Source organism: Acinonyx jubatus, chromosome B1 (genome assembly GCF_027475565.1).
Source record: "Acinonyx jubatus isolate Ajub_Pintada_27869175 chromosome B1, VMU_Ajub_asm_v1.0, whole genome shotgun sequence".
Taxonomy (NCBI): Eukaryota; Metazoa; Chordata; class Mammalia; order Carnivora; family Felidae; genus Acinonyx; species Acinonyx jubatus.
The window spans coordinates 67,891,735-67,913,884 of NC_069382.1; the positions used below are offsets into that span (position 1 = coordinate 67,891,735).

Sequence of the window (22,150 nt, forward strand, 5' to 3'; positions counted from 1 at the left end):
TTTATGCCAAGAATGCAGTAACATTGTGAAAATAAAGTATTGTTTGCAATGTCTGGTTTGATTTGTGTATTTTAATCAGTTTTTAAAGCCATTGCCTTTTCTCTGTGTGGACAAGGTTTCAGAGTTTGCCATGCACGAAGTTTCCTCTAAAAGCTGAACATAATTTTAGACTTTAATAATTTCAACATATGGAAATAAATTATGTATCTTTAATACATTTGTGAAACCTAACTAAATTCACATCTAAATTGGTACAGTGTTTTGACATCTTTCTCCTTCTTGATTGAATCAGAACTATTTATTATTAAGCCTAAAAAACCTGGGAGACTGGAAGTAGTGAATATGTGCAATGGCTCCATAGGTCCCGATTATAACGTGTTTATTACCTAATAATTACCTTAAAATACAATAATGTGGAAATCTGAGTATGTGATAGAATATGAGGAACTTCACCAAAATGTTTACATTTACTATTAGTACATCACAGTAAGTGCTGCTCTGAAAGTCAGCAAGAGCCCTCCTTCTCTGAAAACCATACCACCACCACCACTGCCAAGGTGACAGAAAGCAAACCATTTACCCTTGCTCCTCTCACTATACCAGAGGAACCTGGAAGCATGATATACTTTAAACTACCTTTCTAATGTTTTTGTTCCCTGAAAATTATCAGGATGGTTTTTGTAAGTTGTGTTCCAGAAATTTTGGGAATCTGTGAGACAAGAACTGACTTCCTTGTTTGAAAAAAAAAAAAAACACAAACAAAAACTAAAACAAGAACATTCTTTTCTGAAAGGATTATTTCATGCAGAATCTTCAACATATAGTATATTTCTTTAAATCCGACTCTAGATTGAAAACAAAACTCATATACTCCCCTTTTTGAAAAGGCCACAAACACCATTCCAGAAGGAAGACCTTAAAATGTTTCTACTTTATGAAACTTAGGACGCTTGAACTTTTTAAATTAAAATGTTTAATTTCCATGATATCTATCAAAGCTACAAAAAGTAGAAACTTAGAGTAGCTGCAATACATTCACTCCACTGGTTTTACCATGAAAACTAAAAACCAACTTGGCCTTCCTTTACCAAACCATTTCTATTTATCATAGGATTATTCCACTTAAGAATTTACTATTAAGTATAAAAGCAATCGATATAGAGCAAACATATCTATTGATTCACACACACCCACCCACCTCCCTCCCCCACCACACATACATTTCTTTAGAGGTAGAGATAAAAGGCCACACCATACCTCAACTACTTGGCCAGTGGCTGCAGGTGTCCAGCGTACAAATGTTTTCTTCCTCAGCAGCGAAGTATGCTATCACCATGGTTGGATCTGGAAGGGGGCTGAGAAACTGTAGGCAGAAGTGTATCAGGGTCTAATCCCACAGTTCCAGCCCTCGGCACAGAGGAGTGGAGGGACATGCTGTGCCTCTTTATTGGGATAAAATACCTTATGCAAATTTTATAGATTTGCAAACTAGGCAAAGCTAATGAGTTGAAGCTAATGAGATGCCCAGGCCAATATATCCCTGGAAACTGCAGTGTTTTTGTAAAGACTGTACCGTCTTGTTATCTTAAGAAAATTTGGACACTGGTCCCAGGTAGTTTTAACTATCAGGCTTCAATAACAGTTTTGTGCATACTGGTCTTCCATTAGGGAATTTGGCTCAAACTCCAGCTCCGCCATTAACAGTTCATTACGAGTTAGATACCAAATTTCTCTGAACCTCTGTTTCCTATCTGCAAAATGAGGGGTTTAGAGTAGACTAGATGATTTCTAAAGCTGCTTCTGGCTCCATTTCACATTTTCTCACTGCATATCAGCAGCCCACCGTGATCCATGATTTTGCCTGAACCACACCGAACACATATCATCTTCCTTCCTACTTTACTCTTTCCTCCCCATGAACTCCATGGTCCCAAACTTTACTTGTTTTCCTTGATGCCTCTTTTCCTTCTCTATCTCATTCACTCCTTTTTCTTTTCTAACCCTTCAGATTTTGGCATTTTTCTACAATTCATGCTCTTATCCTTCTTTCTTACTCTATAGCTACTCTCCCTGTGTGGTCTCATAAACATTAGGTGATCACAAGCTATGTGCTGTGGACGCTTCTGATTTTGGAGTCTTTACCTAACTGCTTTCTGTGCATTTTCTTACTTCATGTCTCAGATCAGCACGTCCAAAACAAATTCAATGTCACCCTTGTTCACCTAAGTCATTCCTGTATTGAGTTTTGATTCTTCCCTTTCCTTCACCATTTCCAACGAATCAGTTAACTCTTGAGCATTTCACTTTCTCACTGTCCTCCTGCAGGATCTCTCAAGTGAGGAGACACCACACCCACCTTCCCCTCTCCTTGTCTAGGGTCTTGCTCTACCAGGCCATTCTTCTGGCCAGCTCTCTCTTGGGTTTGAAAGCCTTCATTGACTTTTCATGAGCTGTAGTGTGGTACTTGGTTTGTGGCCTCAGGAATATTTTGAAATTTTGGTTAATGTTTGCAAATCTATACTGGCAGCAGTCTTTGATTATAGGCCAAACAAATCATATTTCGTAACATATACGTGACAATTTTTCGAAAGCATATAGGTATAGGTTATGATTACTAATATAAATAATAAATTCCTAAATTTTAGTGAATTTGTAACTTACTGATACTGTGTATTTTTAAATGTATGTGAATAATAAAAGTGAAGTGATGATCATGTGGAAGCCCTAAATTCATCCATGTGGAAAAGGGGTACTGACATTTGAAAAAGTTGGTAACCTTTGACTAAGCGCCAAGCTTCTCAAAAGTGACTCACAGCAACATGACCAGACCTCTATGGCTCTTAGCTGCCTCTCCTGCTCATTTTATAACTACCTACCTAGTATTTTACAATCCAGGCACATTTAACTCTTTGTGGTCCCCATTACACAACATGCTATTTTTCTTTTATGTGCCTTTGCCGCTGTAAACCTTTACTGCTTGACTTTTCACTGGTAAATCTTATTTTTTCTTGAAGACCCAAATAGAAGGTTACTTTATCCAGGAAGTTTTCCTTTATTCTACGAACCTTCTTACTCCCAGTTCTATATGCATATCTCTGTCTTTATACCCATCAAGTTGTATTGTACTTAAATACTTAAGCATTTATTTCCCCCACTGGACCATAGTTCCTTCACATCTCTACCTTTTCAGGTTCTACTTGGTATGCCCAGGTCTCTTGCACTTTATGTGCCATCAATAAGCATTCAGTGCCGAGCCCTTTTAGACTTTCTTGAAACATTATTAGTTGTCTCCAAATACCATGATGTTTACAGGGCTATTGAAAAAAATGACTTTAGAGGGAAATCCTGTATTACAAACTGATTTAAGCCAATTTGGCCATTCAAAATTGTGACAATATTTTGGTAGATATCAGTAACCTCCAGAAATCAATGGTCACTGAGGCTTATAGCTGCTGCTTACAGGTGAGGTTAACCCCTGTTGTCTCAACCAAATTCTGTCACATGCATAAATATTTATTAACAAAAAGGTATTTATTAACAAAAAAGCAAAGAGTCTGTAAGCTTGAAGTTCCAGCTTGCGGTCATTCTAGGCATTCTGTCAAGCACCATGAATAAAAGGTTCATAAGGCAGTTGAAACAATATGCCGGAAGCTTCATTGAGCTAAACTTCAAGTCATATCAAGTGACAAGATCTTTCAGAAAAGTGTATACAAAAGACTCAGAAAAGTCCTTAGGCCTAGGGAATGACTCTTGAAGATATTGGCTGTTAGCCTTGCTAAATACTTTGCTTCTTTCTCAAGAGTTGAGGTACTGGTATTATTTCTAGTTGACTTACATCTTGAACACCACTTATTTCACCAATGGGGGAAAAAGTCCTATATTTCTTTTGTTAAATAATAAATCCTTCAGTATTGGAGAAAATGAGAGCTGAAACACTTGAAGTATCTATCTCTGCAGTGTGGGCTTCTGATTACAGTTTTTCAAATGCTAACAAACTACCCTGAGTCAAAATTAAAACATACATGAGGCGCCTGGGTGGCTCAGTTGTTAGGCATCTGACTTCTGCTCTGGTCATGATCTCATGGTTTGTGAGTTCGATCCCTGCATCGGGCTCTGTGCTGACAATGCAGAGCCTGCTTGGGATTCTCTCTTTTCTCTTTCTCTGCCCCTCTCCCACTAGTGCACACACACACTCTCTCCCAAAATGAATAAATAAGCTTAAAAATAAATTAAAACATACTTGCTCACATATTTATATCACACTGTCTATGCGTAGATATTTTTAAAGTTTCACCCAATAAAAATCCTTCCAATAGATTATGAATGGCAACTACCAAAATCAGAAGTCATTTTACCTTTTAGTAAGCAAGGTAGAAAGTAATTTAATGAAACACTATCCTTGTAGTTAATGTTATTTTAATACAGAGTAGAAGTGCATGTGTTGGTTTGGTTTATAAAATAGACTGAAATGTCATTTTTAAAAATTTTGATGTCAACAGTTATTTTTAATGCCAGACATAATTTCCAGGTTCATAATAAAATTCACTTTGTATTATAACAATGAAAACCAGAGTTCAATCTTTGTGATCTCAAGATTGTGTCTGATGACTCTGAACCTACGTTCGATAGTTGGTCTTATGAAATAAACTGACAACAGGTAGATTAACAGGAGAAAATGTATAGAAATGTATTAATTTTTAATATTACATGCTTGGGATATCAAAGGAAAACAAAAGTGAATTAGCAAAAATCAGTGAGATTTCGGAGCTTACCTATATCTTAATGGGGACGGGGGGAGGGGAGAGTGTAGGCCACTGAGGGAGAGTAAATGAATTTTAGGAAAGATGTAGGGCCCTTCATGGAATAGATGTATGAAATATTATCAGCTCAGTTTATTTTTTTATTAAGCTTTTTATTTTAATTCCAGTATAGTTAACATACGGTGTTATAGTAGTTTCAGGTGTACACATAGTGATTCAATAATTTTATACATTACTCAGTGCTTGTCATGATAAATGATAAGTGTACTCCTCATCCCCTTCACCTATTTCACCCTTTCCCCCATCCACCTCCCCTCTGATAGCCACTAGTTTGTTCTCTATAGCTAAGAGTGTGTTGGTGAAATTCCCAGGGAGGGGTTTATGACAATAGAATTCCTAGGGAGGGTCTGTCTTTAGGCAGTTAGAAGGAGTTCAGAGAAATCTCTCTGCATTCTCTGGAGTGCAGAGAAATTGAGCCTTCAGCTCAAAGTAATCAGTATATCAAAGTGGCATATTTCGGGCTGGCATGTCCTGAACATCTTCACATGCTGTGGATATACATGAAAAAAAGTCTATCAATAAATGGTATGTTTTGTCAGGAGGGATTTAGATACAGTATAGTCCAGTTTCCTCACATTGTAGATATAGTGAAGGGGCAGCTTTGTTATGCAACTCACCAACTCTTAATTTCTTTTTGGTAAAGTGTAAAGTAACCCCTAACTTCAAAATCAAGGTGTTACTGCCTTCTCTGAAACCTGTTGATTTATGGTGTAACATTTCATCACGTAAGTTAACATTTTCTTCTCTTCCATTGTTCCTCTCTGTTCGCTTCTCTTTTAATCAATTTCAATGACATTAATCTCAATGGCATTCTTACTAATTGCTTGCCAATAATTTCAGTTTTTTTCTGCATTTTGGAATTTTGCTTTATTCTATTATTCTTTATTATAATTTTTTATGCTACTTCAATCTTTTAAACTTTTTGGAACTTAAGAAGCATTGTGGGGAGGAGAGTTTAAGCTTCACTTTCTTGCTTTCTTGATTGGTTGCAAATGAAACAATGTATAGGTTAATTAACAAGTTTTAATTAGAGTAATTGCAATTCAACACATAAAATCTCTGAAGACAATGTGCCCACCTTTAAAAAAACTAAACTGATACCAACACCATTCTTCACAGAACTAGAACAATAATCCTAAAATTTGTATGGAACCACAAAAGACCCTGAATAGCCAAAACAAACTTGAAAAAGAAAAACAAAGCTGGAGGTATTACAATCCCAGATTTCAAGTTATACTAAAAGGTGTAGTAGTCAAAACAATATTGTACTAGCACAAGAATAGATATAGAGAACAGTAGAACAGGATATGCAGTGGGGAAAAGACATTCTCTTCAACATATGGTGTTGGGAAAACTGGACAGCTAAATGCAAAAGAGTGAAACTGGACCACTTTCTTACAACACACACAAACATAAACTGAAAATGGATTAAGGACCTAAATGTGAGACATGAAACTGTAGAAATTCTAGAAGAGAGCTGAGACAGTTATTTCTTTGACATCAGCTGTAGCAACATTTTTCTAGATATATCTACTGAGGTAAGAAAAATAAAAGCAAAAATAGACTGCTGGGACTACATCAAAATAAAAATCTTCTGCACAGTAAAGGAAACAGTCAACCAAAGTAAAAAAAAACCTACTGAATGGGAAAAGATATTTGCAAATGGCATATCTGATAAAGGGCTAGTATCCAAAATCTATAAAGAACTTATCAAACTCAATACCCAAAAAACAAATAATCCAGTTAATAAATGGATAGAAGACATGGGTACACATTTTCCCAAAGAAAACATACAGATGGACGGCAGATACATTAAAAGATGCTCAACATCATTCATCATCAGGGAAATGTAAGTCAAAGCCACAATGAGATATCACTCACATCTGTCAGAATGGCAAAAATAAAAAAGAACAACAAGTGTTGGTGAGGATGTGGAGATAAAGGAACCCTGGTGCACTATTGTGGGAATGCAAACTGGTGCAGCCACTCTGGAAAGCAGTATGGGGGTTCCTCAAAAGATTAAAAATGGAACTATCCTATAATCCAGTAATTGCTCTACTGGGTAAACCCAAAGAGTACAAAAAGACTAATTCAAAAGGATATATGCACCCTTATGTTTATAGCAGCATTATTATAATAGCCAAATTATGGAAGCAGTTCAAGTGTCTGTTGATAGATGAATGGAAAAAGGAGATGTGGGATTTATAGTAGTTATAAATATATCCATATATATACGGATAGTCTATTAGTCTATATATCCATATATATATATATATGGATAGTCTATTAGTCTCTCTCTCTCTCTATATATATATATATTCAAAACCAATAGACTATATATATAATGGAATATTACTATGCCATAAAAACGAGATCTTACCATTTGCAACAACATGGATGTAGAGAGTATAATGCTGAATGAAATAAGTCAGAAAAACAAATACCAAGTGATTTCACTCATATGTGGAATTTAAGAAACAAAGCAAAGGAACAAAGGGAAAAAAAGAAATAAATCAAAAAACACACTCTTAGCTATAGAGAACAAACTAGTGGCTATCAGAGGGGAGGTACATGGGGAAGGGTGAAATAGGTGAAGGGGATGAGGAGTACATTTATCATTTATCATGACGAGCACTGAGTAATGTATAAAATTATTGAATCATTATAGTGTACACCTGAAACTACTATAACACCGTATGTTAACTATACTGGAATTAAAATAAAAAGCTTAATAAAAGAAAAAACTGAGCTGAACAGAACATTCTGGTAGCTGTCAACTACTGTTTTTGAAAATCTGGTGGAAACTAAAATAAATCACATATGTTTTGTTCTTTCAAATACCTCTTTTAATCTCAGTAACTCAGATCATACTGAATAAATCAAAATTGATGGAAATAAAACAATTGGTGAAAATGTTTAAAATGAAAATGTAGCAGTTATACATACCATTATTGACAAAACATTTTAAAATGTCACGTTGTTACTGAGGCAATGCAAAGGATTTTTCATAAATTTGGTCTTAGAATAATGAAAAGGAGTGACATACGTTATTCTCATATCCAAACCTTCAGCAGGATTTTAAAGGAAATTTTTTTGGCATTAAAGTTTAAAATGTAGTCTTCCTTTTAGCCTTATTTATATTCATTATGAATATAATGGTGCACAACTAATTATCTATAATGTATTCCATTTTGGGGGAAGTGGTCCTACACTGTGGACTGACAGCTCTGAAGCCCGTCTAAATGTTGACGTACAACTTGCTTTTTTTTCAAACTACTGAGAACATTTTTTTACAACTATCAGACGTCATTCCACATAATGATGTCTTTTCCAACATTCCGCAACCATTAGAGCTACTTCCGTGAACGGTTTAGTATTTATCATCAGAGATGTTTTGCAGAAACTAACTTACTTGGGTTGGTTATAAGCATACAAAGTTAAAAGGAAAATAACCTTTCACACCATGCTAAAAGAATCATATGTTCTGCTGCCATGAGCACTACATATCATGATGAATTATAGATTAGTAGGCCATATCTCCTGAAAAATACAGAGAAGTACAGGAACATATTCTACAAGGAGTATTGGGTAATAGCCTCATCAATGTCTAAGTCACCCCTAATGAGAATTATATTAATTTTTTCAGGCCAATGCAGTGGTCTGAATCAGGATTCAGCAATTGGTGGCTCTGAACTTCAGAGGAAAGATGTTTTCTATTATCAACCGTCAAGACTCAGGGAAAGAGAGAAAAAAAGACGACACACGGGGCTATAATCATGAAGTATGTGGTGGAGGTAAGAAAAAAAAGAGTATAGAACCTAGAGGAGGTGGTTAGAGTGATCCTGAAATTGCCTAAGTTGCTACAGAGTGCACAAATGGTATTGACTTCTTGTCTGTAAATTAATTTGTACTTTTCTTATTTGCAAAGATTAACGTGTTTTCCTATGTGTTCAACAGTGTCTCAGAGTATGTTTGCCAAAGGTAAACATACAAATGCTAAAAAAATCTTCATTTACACTTTTAAATGTTTATTTTATTATGATTATTATTTTGAAAGAGAGAACATGAGTAGGGGAGGGGCAGAGAGAGTGGGGGTACAGAGGATCTGAAGCAGTGAGCTGGATGTAGAAGGGGGGGTAGGACTCAAACTCGATTGCTCAAACGACTGAGCTACCCAGGCGCTCCTCTTTTACACTTTCCAAAAATCAACAAATGTTTATTAAATATCTGTTATATTCTGGTGATTTAAAAAAAAAAAAAACCTAAGAAAGATGGCCCCTATCCTGAAAGGCTTCTAAATGTCTAGAAGGCTATCATCTTTGCATGTAACTAGTCTGTACTGTGAGGTAAGTATTAGATTAGTGGGTGAATCAAATATTACTGAGACAGAAATGAATTCCTCTGTAGTGTCTGGGGAAAGTTTTCTTCAGGAAAAATATTTCCACTCGAAATTATCCTTGAAGACTGAATTGAGTTATGCTAAATTCAAATCATTTAAAAATTTAATTCAGGGCACCTGAGTGGCTCAGTTGGATGAGCATCTCACTTTGGCTCAGGTCGTGATCTCGTGGTTTGTGAGTTCAAGCCCCATGTCAGGTTCTCTGCTGTCAGTGTGGGGCCCACTTTAGATCCTCTAACCCCTTTCTCTTCCCCTCCCCCACTTATACTCTTTCTCTCAAAAATAAATAAATATGTTAAAAAATTTAATTCAATTATACATTGGGGAAAAAAATTATAGCCCTATCATAAATGGAAAACCACATCACCTGTTATAAGTAGTAACAGTAAAAATAAACATAATGAAACAAAAGCAACTTAAGTATATTTTATATTTAAATAAAATAGACTATAAGTAATGCTAAATCTAATCAATTCATAAAATACATATTAGAATTAAAATGGACTTATTTAAACTGTCGCTAATAAGATGACATTCAGGTTAATGTTTCTTTTTCAAAAAATTTTTTTCAATGTTTATTTTTTGAGAGAGTGTGTGCATTTTTTGAGAGAGAGACAGAGACAGAGACAGAGCATGAGTGCAGGAGGGGCAGAGAGAAAGGGAGACAGAACCTGAAGCAGGGTCCAGGCTCTGAGCTGTCAGCACAGAGCCTGATGTGGGGCTGGAACTCATGAACTGTGAGATCATGATCTGAGCTCAAGTTAGCTGCTTAACCTACTGAGCCACCCAGGCCCCCGGGTACTGTTTTCTATATCATATGCTACCTTTGAAGAGTCATGGCAAGTTCAGTTACCGAAAATTGCACATGTTCACATAACATGAATAAGGATATATTACCATTTTATATATTTATATCTAGGTCTATATTATCTGGCTGTCTCTTCAACTGGATTAACATGATATGCTTTTAATTTCTATATTTATCTATGTTGTGCATTTCTGGATCAAGCTAGATTATTATCACTTAGAACAGTAACTACCCACTTCCCTTTGCATCAGTTCTTTCCCTTTCTGTAGCAACATGAGGAGGACCCCATGAACAGACCTGTGTGTGCAAAGAGGTGTTTGTTATTACAGGAAGGGAACCTCAAATTAGGAATCTAGGAGCTTAGATATGAGAAGTACAGTCTCTGGAGAGACCAAAAGAAGCCCAATTTCTCTAATGTAAAACAAATTCTACTTGGAAAGAAAAAGAAAGGAGTTTGGGTTCTTGCCCAAAGAAATCTAAATAAATGTCTCCAGAGGGGAGATGAGCATTTCAGAGTTTATACTCCAGGGCTTTAGATTTATAAATAACCAAATGAAAATTCGACCTCTTTTTATTTTTCCAGAGAATCGTGAAATGTTAAATGAGGTGTTTAGAAATTACCCTTGCTTACAAGCAGCCTCAAAGGTGTTGCCCTCATAGGGAGAGCGATGTCTAGTCATGCTTCGTAATGAGTATCTCTAGTGACTGCACGAGGAAGGACTTCATACTTCTGTAGGTGGGAGATAGTTTCCTCTCTGCTGATTCCCATTTGTTTGGGTCCACTAAAGTCACCTATTTTGTCACCCACCACTAGTGTCGTTGATTCAAACCGTGCAGATTTGGACAGAATTCATCTGTCCTCTGCACCCTGGCCTGATGTCGTCTGGCAACTGCCTGAGCCATTTGCACCTTAAGTATTTGCATGGGAGGCTGAAGCCCTACTCAGTCGTGAATTCTCCCAGCTACTCTTAAAGGTCTTGCTTCTTTTTTTGAGGCTTATTCCTCTGTTGATAAGTCAGGTGTCCTCTGTTCAAGGAGTTTCTTACCTCTATACCAGCCATTGGATTTCTACTTAGTTAATTAATACATCACAGGCTAAAAAAAGAAAATGTTCTCACTTAGAAGACTGAAAAAGTTGAAAGGCATGGTTTGTGTGTAGGAGCAAGTGGCAAAGGTGGTAGAGAAGCTGTACAAGTGGGTGGAAATTGTGATGGAGACCATTATTAGTCACCATGAGGGAGAATGTTTCCAGAGGAAAATAGTAAGTATTTTTCACCTGTGACTTTGAAAGTTTAAAAATGCCTTTCTCTTTGTGCCTCATCTTTTTCACGCTCCACTTTCCTTTTCTCTTTTTAATATAAGTGATGAAGGAGAAGAAACAAACTATTAAACAAATGCTGTAAGTATGGGTGCTCTTGATTTCTTTCCTGCTTTTCCTCTAAAACAAAACTCCTTTGAAAATACTCTTCTCCACATTCCTAATCCTATCATCAGTGAAACTACAGGTATCCCTGCTTTAAAAAAAATTAAATCCAACTTAGTTAACATATAGTGCAGTATTGGTTTCAGTGCTAGAATTTAGTGATTCGTCACTTACATACAACAGCCAGTGCCCATCCCAACAAGTGCCCTCCTTAATGCCCATCACCCATTTACTCCAGCCCCCCACCCAACACCCCTCCAGCAACCCTCAGTTTGTTCTCTCTACTTAAGAGTCTCTTATGGTTTGTCTTCCTCCCTGTTTTTATATTATTTTTGCTTCCCTTCCCCCATGTCCATTTGTTTTGTTTCTTAAATTCCACATACGAGTGAAATCATATTTGTCTTTCTCTGCCTGACTTATTTCACTTAGCATAATACATTCTAGTTCCATCCACATTGTTACAAATGACAAGATTTCATTATTTTCTGAAAGTAGTATTCCACTGTATATATATACCACGTCTTCTTTATCCATTTGTCAATTGATAGACATTTGGGCTCTTTCCATAATTTGACTATTGTTGATAGCGCTGCTATAAACATTGGGGTGCATGTGCTTCTCGGAATCAGCATTTTTGTATCCTTGGGTAAAAACCTAATAGTGCATTTGCTGGGTCGTAGGGTAGCTCTATTTTTGATTTTTTGAGGAACCTCCATACTGTTTTCCAGAGTGGCTACACCAGTTTATTCCTGCCTGTTTGGAATGTCATGTTTCACCACTTCCTTTTTACAAAGGGCTTATATTACTAACCTGCTTTTGCTAACTAAAAGAAATCTGAAGAGGATTTTCAGATTATACAGAGGAATGACAAAAAGGGAAATTAAGTTCAGTGTTGGTTTTGCAGCAAGCTGTATAGAGGCAGCACACACTTGGGGCAGCAAGAACAGCCCCGCCAAGCTCCTTCCTCGGGATCTACACTCAGCATCTCAGCATCAAGCCACCAGAGCTTTGAAATGTGTCTGTGGGCATGTGTTTGTGTATTTCTTGGCGAGACATGTCCTAAGGTATCAGAAAAGCCAAAGAAAGTTTATTTTTTGGGTCTAAGAATGCTCAAAAAATTTTCATACACATTAATGGTAATTTCTTCTTCACCTTATGCCATTTTGGCTTATGGAAGTTTGCATAGGAACATTCTATATTCAAATAGTAGGAGAGACCTGCATTTTACTATGCTTGCAGCCCTGAGGAGGTTTGTCTGATAGGTTGACTGAGTAGCAGCTGTGAAGCACTTCAGGTAGTTTTGGTTTTAACTAACAGCATTCAAGAGAATATAATGAGATGATAGACAAATAAGATTGCAGACAAAATCTGACTTTATTTCTTGGACATAGAGTGTGGTTATAAATGAAGATAAGCACATGAGGAGGAAAAAAAAAAACCCTAGCATTTATCAAATACTTACTAGATACCAGGTAATATGATGTAGATATTTGAGTCAATGCTTGACCCTGAACTAAGGAATGTACAAAAAACTATGAAGGGAGAGAAATACGACTGCCTTTTGAGGCCTTATCTACAAAATCAGAAAAATTATCCTAAAAGGAAAGAAGAATTATAGGCCCAGAAGATTCAATTATAAAATAACTGAAGGTTAATATCCCTTTCTTCATTTACTGTGCCAATCAAAAGGGAAGCTGATTATTAATGGACACTTAGAGAAAAAACAAAAAATAGAGGCAAATACTGACAATTCCCAGCTATGTATGAATCAGGAGACCTCCACACTGGAATATTATGACATGGCAAATATAGCTGTCGAGGAGGAAAGACTTTTCCTAGACCCTCTTATGTTCTGCGTCTGAGCCTGATAATTAAACTGACAAAAGACAGATTAGTAGGAGAAAAGCATACACATTTTATTTGATATCAATATTTGTACATGTACACAGAGCTTTCACGTATAAGAAACGAAGACTCAACAAAATGGATGGGTCTGAGAGCGTACATACCATTTTAATAAGGAACAATAGCTTTTGGAGATGCTACAGGTAAAAGCTATGTGTGCTAGGGCGGTAAACTGTAGGAAAGTGACTGGCAAATATAAGAGGGAAACTAATGGAAGGTAAGGGTTATTTTGGTAGGTTTGGTCATACTGATGTTCATCTTGGTGTCAGCTCTCCATCTCCAGTGATAAAAACTGATAAGAATATTCTCTTCTGGGAAAGGGAATATTTCCCACAGGAAATTTATGCCCCACTTTTAGGTAGAAAGGGGAGATTGGAGACCCTTTTTGCATCTGCTTTTCTTCAATTGCCTTAGGCTCAAAATAATCAATTTACCAAAGTGGCATTTTGGGGGGGGGGAGGTATGTTTGATCCCTTTTGTGGACATATGGTGGGGAAAGATAAACTGGTTATATATATGCCCAAATTGAATAACCCACTTTCCTCATTCTGATTCCTCATTCTGCAAGAACATTTCTATTCAGTTGGCTTTCCATGTAGCTCACTTCTGGGGACAGGATGCCACAGGGAGGTACACATGGCAGAGAGCTCTCATTAAAAATAAAGTACTAACGTACAACAACGTATACTTGTCTCTTCTGTCTTTTGATAGGTTAACAGAATTACTGAGGCCAGTCTCTCTAGGGTCCCTATGACTTTAAGTTTTTGTACTTTCAGGACTGAAATACAGAATCTAACTGTTGTAGAATCACTGAGACCAATGTCATTTCTGGACACCTACAAAGTGGGGACGCTAGTGAGCATTGATCGGGTGATCATCTCTTTCTTTTATTTCATTCATTCTTTGAACTTCTATAGGGATTATTTTCTCCATTTTACAAATGAAGAAGAAACTGAATCTTAAAAGGTATAATATACCAAAATTTACCCAGAAGACAGGGGGCAGTGTTGGAGTTTAACCTAGGTCTACAACGTGTTAGAGCCTACCCTTACCGGTCACTACATTTACACCTTTCCAGAAACAGTACTGAGGTATGTAGAAACAATAAGCAGCTAAAAGTCACTATAAATTATTAGTCTATATTCAACTTTGTCATACATTATTGTTGACCTTTGATCTCATATAAGGAAGGCTCGGTTGCTATATACTATAAAAATAAACAAATAGAAGTAAATGTCCATCTGAGAAAATAGAATATGTAAATATCCTAAACAACATACACATAAGTGCATGATTTCACGTCTTAATCCTGTTTCACTTATGCAGCAGAGATACTCTTAGAGTAACTATTAATTTGATGACTACTTACATTTATATTTTCTAAGATAATGATGTCAGTGAAGCCTTTCTCTTAAGTATACTTGATTAGAGCAATGAGAACCATAATAATGAGCTCTTAATCTTACAGCATGGTAGTTTACATAATAATGCTTTCATTTGCATTATTTCCCTTTTCTCCAAATAACCATGTGCTAGGCAGGGCTGATACTTAAAATTTTTATTTTGTATGATGAAAACTGAGTTTTATGTTGTCAGAAATGTTTCTCAGACCCTCTAAAAAGTCCTGGATGTGGAATGTGGCACAAGGCAATCAGTAAAAAATTGTTTTGAGTTCTGACAGGTACACTATCTTTCTTCTATTGTGACTTTGACGTGCATCTGACATTACCACATCATCCTAGCTGTTTATGCTTTTTGCTTTGTCCCTTGCAACCTACTAAACCAATTTGGGATTTGGACTTTTTCCAAATTCATCTTTGTTCTAGTGACTGCTGATACCACCTTGTCTTCCAGGCTTAAGTGTTCATTTCACTACCTCTTTGTGTGACAAATGTCTGGAACTTTGCTGTTCCCACTTCTGTGCTCTTCAGCAGTCTGACAAGTAGAGTGTCTTCATAACAGATAAAGAAACCAGGGCTTGGAGCAGTTAGCTGAATTTTCTAGAACCACCCCTACTAGTAGATAGCAGGATTGGGATTTTAACATCTGTCTCTCTGATGTCAAGCTGTATGTTCTTCCTGTTAGTTATTAATTTTAATGCAAATTCTAACATAAAATTCCAATACAAAGTTCTGTTTCCAGAGTTCAAGCACAACCTCCACTGTAACTTGTCCACGTCTTTGAGAACCGTGGAGTTTAGCAAATCTTCGGAGCAATGTTATAAATCTGGTCTGAAGATCATTTGCATTCTCATTAGCTGTCCCTCATCAACTAGTCATTCCATCAACTAGAAGCTGGGGCATCATCACAGCATGGGCTATTTTCAAGTTCTGCCTGGCACAGTTGTTTGCACAGGCGTATGGCATGGGCACTCCTGCCACTGAAGGAATATCTGATCACAGTGAAACAAGCTGCTTGCAAATCAGTGATATTAATTTCCTCTGACACTATAATTTTTTCTTCTTTTTGCAAATCTTTTAAATTTTTAAAACATTGGCAGTACCACTTTTGGAATTATGTATTAAAGAAAAGTAGACATCTCTTCAAATAATTGCTCCACTCAAAGAAGTGTGGTCTCCATTTGAAAACGTTGATTCCCTTTGTGGTTGGGTTCATGTTGAGCCAATTTAAGGTAGATTAATTTTGTGCTTTGGAAAGCTGCAGATAAAGAGTCAGTTGATACATTATTCTAATCACTAAACACACATTTCACATGAGAAAGGACATAACCTTAATAAAACAATTCCCTGAGAGCAAAGCTTTTAAATGAGTAACAAATACAGCTTTCATAAATCATGCAGAGCAAAATTCTTGAGCAGGACAAATAATACAAAACACTGCTTCTACTTGGCTCACCTAGTCGCAGCAAAACAAGGCCATTCTTTGCCCAAGCTGTGAAGTCTTTTAGATTTGTCTCCTGTGAAGACAAATACTTTAGGAAATGATTTGACAGCCAGTTTGGTTCTCATATGGGCTTACTGCCTTTCTTGTAGTGAGTTTTTTCAACCCCAAACGGTTCTTGCTTTTAGTCAGGGATTTGATCATAAGCGTGTTAACTCTAAGTTGTGAAATAAAAGGTTCACCTCTCATTAGAGGCATTTCAGGCAATAGCATACTTGATTTCATTAAGTACAATACATACTATGTAGCCCTGGTGATTCTCTACCAACAGACAATATAAGACAGTGGGCGGATTAAAAGCATAGATTCTTGAGTCAGACTAGCTGAGCTTGAACTCTGGCTCTGGCACTTAATTAGCTCTATGTTTCTAGAGCTTGTGCTTCAGTTTGTGCTTCAGTTATGTAGTCTGTAACATGGAGAAAGATTGATAGTAGCTATATTATAGACTTAGTGTGAGGATTACGTATTAAGATGTGAAAGACTGGTCCAAGGCAAGCACCATAAGATGACTACGCTAGGCTAAAAAGGTCATTTTAATTGAAAAACCCAGGGAAATGCATGAGTATTAACTATATATACTGAGCTTACCTCATACTGTGCAGTTTGCCCCTCGATCTTGTTTTTTCCCCTCTTCCTTTTGGACTTAGTAGGCTAAGTATGAAGCTGAGGCTGACCCATTCCCTGAGATGGGTAAATAATTTAGGACTGTGGTGTCAAATATGACATCATTAGCCACACGAGGCTATTAAAATTAAAATTATATTAATCTAAATAGAACAAAATTAACAAATTCAGTTCCTTAGTCATGCTAACCACATTTTAAGGGCTCAATAGTCATGTGTGGCTAGTGGCTGCCATGCTGGATAGGGCAGATACGGAACATTTCCAACTCTGCAAAAAGTTCTGTCGGATAGTGCTGACAGAAGGTTTGATCGTGTGTTATCTTTCTTGTTCCATTCTAACATAAAGCTAAAATAAATAGCTTCTTACTTACAAATGAGACGTATTCCATAAGCTAATTTGCAAGTTGGTTGGAACTTTGAATACAACTGCCTATGGACCAATTACATTAAGATTATGGCAAAAGAAAGCATCTGAAGAGAAAACGGCTAACAAATATAAGAAAATGTTCAAGCTTATTAGGAAAGGAAATTGCAACAATGAGTTTAGTTTTGATTATACGACTGGAAAGATTAAAATAGTGGTCAGGTAAAATGCTGGTAAGTGTGTAGTGAGGCTGTTTTGGTAAAACTTATCTTTAAAATAATTTAGCAATACATATTAAAAGTCTTAGAATTGTTTATTAAATTTGGCCCTGTACTTCATCTTCTAAGGCTTTAACATAAGAAAATAGAGATGCTTACAAGATTCAGTACAAAGGTGCTCATAACAGCATTAATTATAGTAATAATTGAGAACAACCAATCGGGAGAGGGTTAGGTCAGTTATGGCTTTCACATATTAGAATGTTGTATATTAATCAAAATGTTTTTATAGCTTATTTTACAATGTAGGGAATGCTCATGTATAAATAAATGAGAAAATGATATTTAATACTGCATAATATGATCAAATAACTAAAATATCCTTGGGAAGCACTGAAACATAATTAAAATATCAACAGTGATGACCCAAGTTTTATGGGATGGTGTGTGATTTCTTCTTTATACTCTATATTTTCAAGTTGTCTACAGGGTGCATGTATTTCTTCTTTCAGAAAAAAATACAAGAGTATATCAAAACTATTTAGTGTAGATTATTGATAGTGAGTCTAATAGCGCTATAAACACAACTAATCAGGGCACCTGGGTGGCTCAGTCGGTTGAGCGACTGACTTCGGCTCAGGTCATGATCTCATGGTTTGTGAGTTCGAGCCCTGCGTTGGGCTCTGTGCTGACCACTCAGAGCCTGGAGCTTGCTTCTGATTCTGTGTCTCCCTCTCTCTCTGCCCCTCCCCCACTCATGCTCGCTTTCTGTCTTAGAAATAAATAAACATTTAAAAAAATTTAAACACAACTAACCACACAAAAACAGTCAATAACTACTAGACACATCATCTGTACTATGTCCTGTGTGAGATGCTTAGGTTAACACATAGAGCCAAACAATGAATAAAATTGATGAAGCATGAATAATGAATCTGATTAGGGTTTTCACACGAGATACAGACATATCCTACTAGGTTACGCTGTGGAAACAAATTCACCCCAAATCACAGCTACTTACAACGAAGATTTATCTCTGTTCATGTTAAATATCCCTTTTAGGGTGGCTGTAGCTGTGACCCATGTCCTCTTTATTTGAGGACCAATGCTTAAGAAGCAGCCCCTGCTTGGAACGTTACTGATCTTCTTGGCCTAGGGAAAAAAAGAGAAGGTGGATGCACTAAGGGATCTTAAAACTTCTTTTATGAAAGAGCTTCACTCCATTTACATTTCTCACCTTTCTCTCTGCCATGAGAACAGAATGTTCCAGAAAGAAGCTGCTCCTTCAGCCTTGATTCTGGAACGAGGAGGATGTAGAACACCAGACCTCAAAGCAAGACAGGGACCCTGTTGAGTAAGCCACTGTGATGGGTTGGATTAGTGGATGCTGTAACATCTGAAATCGCTATGACAATCCCAAGATGTCCTGTCTGGGCCAGAGGTACTGCCATGGTAAGAGCTGACCTGTAGTGGATACATGCTATTTTTGCTTGATGTGCCCCTTCCCTCCTTTGTGATGGATGTGATCTTTCTTTCTCTTCATTCATTTTCTATTGGGGTGCCACTCGCAAATTCCTCCCTCCTCACGTGGGAGTCTACAGTCCACACATTCATGGTAGTCCATTACCCCAGGTTAGTGATTGCTCCAAGGGTAAGCATGTGGCTGAAGTTCTCTTCTAGCTGACGTAGGAGGTGCTTTTCTAAAGAGATGTTGGAGCTAGAACAGTAGGTGGCTAGAGCTGCTTGTAAAGTCTCACTACCATGTGGAGATAGCCTATATGAGAATAAGGAGAGTAAAAGCAAGCAAGGATATGTAGGGCTGAGAGCCAATCATGGAAAACTTAGGGGAACAGAGGTAGAAAGGAACAAGATGGCAGAAGGGAGAGAGACAGAGCACCCACCAATTCTAAATTGAGTCATGCCCGAATACCATTATACTTATTCACTTCCTATTTACATAAATGAATAATTTTCTATTTATCTCATGCTGGTTTGTGTTGGGTTTTTGTCCCTTGAAATGAAAAGAGACTTAACTAATACTTGAGCTGTGCTTAGGTGAAGCCATGCAGAAATTATCCCGTTGCTTCTAATAAAATCCTTTATTAGAAAGACTGAGAAATGGAGTGAAGGTAGCCACAGGGAAAGCTGGTAATGCCTGTGTGTGGGCCTCTTCTTTGCTACAGAAGAGCAAGGAAAAGTTAGAGGTGTCATCTTTATTTTGTCTGATACAGACTCTTAATCCAGACAAACAGGCTGCTAAACAAAGTTGGAAGAACAGAGATCAATAAACAGATGAAGACTTATGAACTAAATGCTTTCTCTTTGAGCCATGTCCATCTGTTGCTGGAAGCAGCTTCTTCCTCTGAAGAGGAAACAACAGAAATTGCAAGGAGATAACCCACTGACACAGGAACACAGCAGGCTTAAAAAATTCTCAAAGTGATTGCTGGAATTAAAGCTATAATTTACTAGCTCCAGCCCCTCCTGCACAATATTCTTGAGCAAATTGCATAACCAAATATAACAGCTTCATTAAAAAAACATGATATTCAAAAAGGCCTAACACATGACCTTTCTTCAGATATAACAAAACAGCAGAAAAGAAGTGTGGGAAGTAAATGACAAATGAAAAATTCACATAAGTAAAATGATTTCTTCAGTATGCAAGAGAATGGGACAATTCTTGGTTTCTAAACATCATTTCCCCGTAAAAGGAACTAATTTCTTTGAAGGAAGTATTGCTAATGGTCTGCATAGGAGAAGGTACAATGTGACTTAATGCACCAGAAAGCAAAAAAGTGCACAAAGACTGATGAAGGAGGCACTGAGGGGTCCTTCCCACTGGCCAACTTTGAGGAATTGAAGTTTTAAAAACAATGGTGTTTACAATAGATATTGATATATTGAACATAAACAACAAATTTCCAAGTCCATAGGAAAGGAAAGGAAGGAGGGAACAGTGAAAGTTTATTTTCACAGAAGAATACCAGGTAAAAAATACACAATTAATGACAGAATTACAAAATCACTTTTTTGCAATCACTGATATAATTTATTCAGGCAGAGATCATCACTGGGTTCTATGCCAATGGATGAACAGGATATCAACAAACTCTCAAAGTATTTTTTAATAATGTATGAACATGACAGGAGACATCTTAACCAAATTATCAAACTTAGCATCTCTCTGGATATGATACAATGTGATGTTAACAACATTACCTATTGTATTCTGATGAAAATATCTAAACGGAAGCTATTCACAAGTAAATAATCAGAAAAATCAAAATTACAGACTAATTTATAAGACAACAGGCCTGGATTCTTTAATTAAAAAGTCAATGTCATTAACGATAAAAACAGGTAGGACAGGGGACAGGTATAAATAAAAAGGCAATAAAGAAACTTGATAACCAAATTCAATGTGTAAGTCTTGAATGGATGTGAATCAAAAAAGTGGTAAGAAACTATAGAGGGACATTATTTTGACAACTGGGACAGTTTAAATACAGACTAAATGTCAGATAGCTATTGTTGTACAACAAATCCAAATTCAGTGGCTTAAAAAATAATTTATTGTTTCTCAGGGTTCTGTGGGTTGGTTGGGAGGTTCTTCCATTGATATGGTTAGCACTCACTCATGCAGCTAGAGGGAACGACTCGATGGCTGGAATCCTCTCTTCTTAGGCTCTTCATTTTCAAGGCGCCGGATCAGCTTCCTCGGTGGTACCAGCAGCCCTCCTGGAGGATGGCCCCAATAGGCACATGCTCATCCAGTCTCTGCTTGCGGCAGATTCCTTTGTTGATGTCTCAGAGGTACATAGTGGCCTTTAGTGTAACAGTCAACTACAGATATCATATTAGATAATAGTTTTGGATCAATGTTAAATTTTGTGGCTGTGTTAATAATATTGTGATCATAAAGCACAATATTCTAGTCTTAAGCAATAAGAGCTGAAGTCATTAACAATAACGTGACAGGATTTGTTTCAAGATTGGTGGAATTTATCTTCAGAAACTCTAGGGAGGGAGGGCAGGAGAGAGAGACAGAAAGAGAGACAATGAGAGAGAGTGAAAGTGAGAGAGAGCAAGTAAAGGGAGCAAAATGTTAGCAATCATTAGAGTTAGGTGGGGGTGTAACAGGGGTTTCTATTACTATTCTTTCAAATTTTCAAACCTGGGTTTGTTGCACAAATTTTCAATATGTTTGAAACTTTGCAAAACAAGATTTGGTGGAATTCAAAAGATCCCTGGCAAGCTTGTGAAAAGCATCCCTTTTCCACGTCTCAGGTCCTGGATTCAGGAGGCCTGGGATCTGCCTGTGTGACAAGAATCAAGGTGACTCTATTACCTCTGTGGTTCATACTTGTAGAAACACTACACCACACTATAAAAGCAAAAAGGGGCCCATAGACTTGAAGACAGAAGGTCAGAAAATACAAATTATATGGAAAAAGATAGAAAAAGAGAAGTTATAAAAAATGAAAAGGTAACAAAATAAGATGGAAGAATTGAAACCAAACATAGTGTTTATAGGGATAACTATAAATAGAATAAACTCATTGGTAGATGAAAGGCCTCACACTGGATCACAAACAAAAAGTCAGCTATATGCTGCTCACCAGCAGTCACCTAAAGATAAGTCAAAAATGCATTCAAAAGACAGAACTTTATAAAGACAAATTTTAC

The 22,150-nt window shown here is 36.9% G+C and overlaps 1 protein-coding gene across 3 annotated transcripts in view; it reads right to left on the bottom strand.

The window, feature by feature from the left end:
• Nucleotides 1–20,545: 20,545 nt before the first annotated feature.
• TMEM144 (transmembrane protein 144) overlaps nucleotides 20,546–22,150 on the bottom strand; it is a 63,729-nt gene continuing 62,124 nt past the window's right edge. The window contains exons 18-19 of one of the 3 annotated variants that reach the window (XR_008296060.1): nucleotides 21,639–21,780; nucleotides 20,550–21,481 (exon numbers count right to left, since the gene is read on the bottom strand). The gene's annotated coding sequence lies outside the window, so the exon portion shown is untranslated. Of the gene's footprint in view, nucleotides 21,781–22,150 lie in introns of all 3 variants that reach the window. The other 2 variants (XR_008296058.1, XR_008296059.1) reach the window with 2 other exon arrangements.